Below are 5,130 nucleotides of genomic sequence, written 5' to 3'. Positions count from 1 at the left end.
GAGGTGAGAAAAGCATTAGGAGTCGAAATACTTCAAGGTAGACAAGAGAGAAAGCTGTTCTGATGATTAGAATGATGTAAATATGAGTTGAAACAAGAAAGCAAATGGGATAATTGGAAAAGCAACGAGTAAAACTAGTTAGAAAAAATGGTTCACAGAACAAATAATGGAGACATGGTTTGAAAATAGGTTTTAAATGTGCCTTTATTCCTCCCACCTTCCATTCACACGTAAGAACCTGAGCTGTCCAGTAGAGAATAAAGCCAAGATTTCTGGTCCATTTGTGCAAACAAGTTCTGGCATGCAGGACAAGGAAAGAACAGAAGGATTCTGAACAACTGCCTTAAACAATAAAAAAGTTAACCAGCTTTCAGCAGACATTCTGGCTATGAGACATGGGCGAATCTGTGGGGATATGACAGAAATCTGAGCAGGTAAAATGGAGACCCTTTGGGGAGACGTTGGAAATGTCATGCTAAGGAGTTCTGATTTTATCACAGAGGCTATCAGAGCCACTGAAAGGTTTTTTGTTTGTTTTAGGGTTTAAGGATAGTAATGATAAAATAATACAAGCCAAGGGACAAGAGGGCACCAATTTTTAAAATAAATTTATTTAATTTTTAAGGCACCTTTTTAAATGTGAGACTTTTGGAAAAACTAGTTGTTGCCAATAGTCTAACATAGAGTTATGTAAGAGGAGTTAGGATTCTCATAAAAATGTATCATGATCCTTAATATCTCTTATATTTAAAATAACTCACATACATGGAACATGCAGATTGACTGTCTTTGGTAACATCTGGCAAAGAAGGAGCTATTCATTTCAGCTGACTCATTTTCACAAAATTTGCTTAGTAGTGTCTATATGTGATTACTGTGTATTTTTTTTCTTGTAACTGCTTTACTGTGTTTAATAGTGCCAATACACAAAATGAACCAATGGATTAAAATTAATCCACTGAACATACAAAAGTAGTAAAATATGAAAGTGGTCTTGTAAATGATACACTATGACATAAATTTGTCAAAGTGCATAGTGAATCTGTGTGCAGAACAAAGTTCTCCACAATGCATCATTTTCATAAGCAACACAAAAGGAAAACTGCAAACATGAAGTAGAATGATAAAAATCTCAAGATTGGACTTTGGGGACTGGCTGTCCTTCATCCCTGGTTCTCAGTGTGTTGCCTGCTGCAAAAAGTTGTCAAGTAGTGGTGTGAAGTCACTGAAGCTTTCTTTTAATTTTCAAGGCAGAGTTCAAGTATATCTATCAAGTTTTTCTAAGACAAGTGAAAAGCAAAAGTTTTTTTTTTTTTTTAAGATTTTATTTATTTATTTGACAGAGAGAGATTACAAGTAGGCAGAGAGGCAGGCAGAGAGAGAGAGGAGGAAGCAGGCTCCCTGCTGAGCAGAGAGCCCGATGCGGGACTCGATCCCAGGACCCTGAGATCATGACCTGAGCCGAAGGCAGCGGCTTAACCCACTGAGCCACCCAGGTGCCCGAAAAGCAAAAGTTTTAACATAAGATATTGCTGAGTCTCCACACCAAAAGCAGAGAAGAAACCAAAAAAGAGGGATCATACAAAGTTGCAAATAAATCCAGTGACAATTAGTCACATTACAGAGAAAACCAGAATAAACCAATCACAAAATCATTTATGAAACTGTTACAATACGCGTAAGTCAGTGGAATACAATGTGAAAGAACATTTACTATTTATTGTTATGTCTTTATTAGCAGGTTAATTTTCTTCAGAGTTATAAAAAATCAGAGACAGAGATCACATGTGTAAAAGGAAACATGATTGATAATTATTTATCACTAAAAACTATGCGAGGAGGGAAGAGATTTCTTGATTGTTAGTAATTTTGTAAGCCTTTGTGTAGATAAACAGCACGTTAGGATTGTTATTGACTGAGTACCATCAATACGTGCAACAAGGATATCGTCACCTGAATGACATAAATTGCACCTCTGGGCAATCCAGCACTGCTTTATTCACAGCTGCCAATGCAAGTGTGCCTCCTGAACTTGACTGAAGTTTGAAGGAAATAAGAAAAGCTACAAGTATGACCAGATCGTGGCCAAGAATTTCCAACATGCTGTGCAAGAAAACGGGTTGAGAACAGAAGATTCTGTTTCTTCCTACTCAAGAGCTCTAGCTGTCAAGAATAAAGATCTTCAAATGAAATGATAAGTGAAAAAAAAATCCAGTAAAAAAGATTTCTTTAATTTCCAATGCCTTATCTAAGTGGTATATTCTGTATCTGGAGGCTCCTGAATCTATTACTTCAAAGACATCATTTTTAACATTTAGGAAGAGAGAGGAAACGTTCTTAAAAAGAGTGAATTTTGATATAAACAGATTAGTTGACAAGAGTTTATTCCTTACTACTTAAAGATATTCTTAATGCCACAAATGAATATAATAAAATAATGATCACAAACAAATCCACCAAAAAATTCATTAGAAATCCACTCATCAGTTATCTTCTTTGTTGATGAATTCAACATTCTGGCTGCTTTTGAGAAGGGCACAGCCTCAACCTAATTAGTTCCTGATAGGGCACTGGGTGTCTACAGTGAAAAGTCTCCATAATTTCTAAATCTTCACATTCCTGAACCCTGCTCTTCACAAAGACTTTTTTTTTTTTTAAATACTGTTTAACTTGTTTTAAGCTTTCATCACAAATGGTGAAAAATACTGAAGTACAGACAAGGGATAATCATAATGTGGTCAACATTATATGTTATTATAAATTGAAAACATTTCTGGCTTAAAAAATAAGTCTAGTAGTCAATGCAGCTCCACGGGGTCTGTGTGTCTGGTAGGGTCAGTCTCTGTGTCCCTGATAGTGCTTGTCTTCACCCATTTTTATAAGTCCTCCACACCCGCCTCTTCTTTGTCCCATCTGTTCATCGAAGGTTCAGGGGGCTCATCAGGGCCACCTTGTCTTCCTCCACTAAAGCCACCTGGGTCCTTGCCCCAGCCACCATGGAAGCCACTTTGGAACATTCAATGGGGACCACAGTAGTCCACGAGGCTGCCTCTTCTTCCCCACATGCCGTCAGGGCTCACTCTGCCAAGATCACTGCCCAAGGGTAGAAAGGGTGGTGGAAGGAAGCCTTCAGGCTTTAGAGCCTTACACTGGTTGCATTCTATTCTCCAGGTGAAGTCCTGGTCTCCATACCCTGAACAGGGGCACTCCAGTCTCCAGCCTGGTGTTGGTTGTATCTTTCTCCAGATGGATTTCCTCAGGAATCCTGGGGCTCTCTTGAGGTGAAGCCATCTCTGTCACATCCACAGCCTCCCATGTGACCTTCTGGGCTCCCCAGACCTCCATGAAGTAGTAGTGACATCCCATTACCCTCATGGGGAGTCATACCAGCCCACATGCTCTGTATCAGAGGCTTCTTCCAAGCAAGAAAAACGTGGTTGGATGGTTCCCATCCAACCAGTCCAAGATAGACTTGGCAGTTGGTGGGTCTTTGTAGAATGCTGTAGCATAGCTTCTTGGCTTTCCTGTTTCCTTGTTCAAGTAGCTATGGGTCATGGGCTGTCCAAGTCTCTTGTTCACCTTAATAACTCCATACTGCTTAAAGCCAGATTATCTAGAGTCACACTTCCATTTGAGCCTTGCACATAAATTGTACCAGTGTCAGAGTCTTTATCTGGATCTATAGATGGGTCTAGATCAAGACCAGGTCCTTCATCCATGAAGCCATCAGGCCTGTTGAAGCCACCTCACTCTCCACCACCCATTTCACCACATCCTCCTTCCCACCCAGCTCTGCTCATGCCTCCACAATCAACAACCCCTTCCCCTGCCCCACTTGTCATGGCCACTCATGCTCCAGTTATCTGGAGCAGAAAATCCTCCAGACTTTGGCCCATAGATACCCATGCTAGTAGGGTGCTCCTGTCAGAACGAACTCTGCTGTCTGTAGCCACTGCACTGGAAGATCCAGTTCGCCAGGGATGGGTGATTAGCTGCTGCCCACTGTTGCTTTGTGGACCATAGTTAGTCTCCTATAGCCACTCACCAGGCCATGGGTGTTCTGCTGAGAGTAACTGCTCTGATGATAACTAGTCAGCTGTGTAGAGGAACAGCTAGTAGGAGGATGCGATGGTGGTGCCATGACTGGCTGCACAGGGTAACTCTCCGGTACCTGGGGATAACTATAGTTACTCTGCCTGTATCCTAGGCTGGGCTAGTTGTAACCCCCTAATTAGATTGAGATTGACTCATCTCAGCAGATTTGTTACCATCCTGTGGTGGTGTAGGTGTAGTAGCTGCCAGCTGCTGTCCATAGGTAGGGTATGCGTTGTATAGGAGGCCTGGGTGGTAGGGAGCACAGCAGTGGTGGTATCTTGAGCATGAGTGTCATACACCTGGATAGGCTGACTATCTGCCTGGAGGGTAGTTGGACTAATATAACCAGTAGGAGGTTGCCTGTAAGAAGTTGTACAGGTGGTCTGCCCATAGATCACAGTGGTCTGAACCTGGGGATAGCTGACATCAGTGGAATGTCCATAGGTTCTATAACTTTTCTGCCCACATGCCTGGGGGGTCTGTGCATATCCTGGAGTGGGTTGGATGGAGGAAGCACTATAGCTATGCTTGGCTGCAGCTTGGCTGTAGGGTCTGGAATCCTTGGTACCACTTTCTCTCCTTCCCTTTCATTCCCACAATGACTTTTAAGTTAGGTCTTTCTGATTTGATAGAAATTAAGAATAAATGAAGAAATAGACTCTATATGGACTCTACCATCCAAACTCCATGAGATCTGGTTATCTACATTCTCAGGTAAAAATTCTCTCTTCCTCTCCTGATATAATTTTTTCATCATTATCATTGCTATCATTATTATAATGAACTAATTATTCATAATTGCTACTACTACCTTTATTTACTATTATTTTAAAAATTATGACAATATTTAAAAATTTTTCTTTCTTTTTTTTTAATTTTTTTATTTTTTATAAACATATATTTTTATCCCCAGGGGTACAGGTCTGTGAATCACCAGGTTTACACACTTCACAGCACTCACCAAAGCACATACCCTCCCCAATGTCCATAACCCCAACCCCCTTCTCCCAACCCCCCTCCCCCCAGCAACCCTCA

The 5,130-nt window shown here is 41.0% G+C and overlaps 1 pseudogene; it reads right to left on the bottom strand.

The window, feature by feature from the left end:
• Nucleotides 1-2,835: 2,835 nt before the first annotated feature.
• Nucleotides 2,836-5,130, bottom strand: part of LOC132006435 (RNA-binding protein EWS-like) — a 4,292-nt pseudogene continuing 1,997 nt past the window's right edge.

Source organism: Mustela nigripes, chromosome 18 (assembly GCF_022355385.1).
Source record: "Mustela nigripes isolate SB6536 chromosome 18, MUSNIG.SB6536, whole genome shotgun sequence".
Lineage (NCBI taxonomy): Eukaryota > Metazoa > Chordata > Mammalia > Carnivora > Mustelidae > Mustela > Mustela nigripes.
The sequence above is the reverse complement of the archived record's forward strand: the minus strand, read 5'-3'. Positions and strand labels throughout refer to the sequence as shown.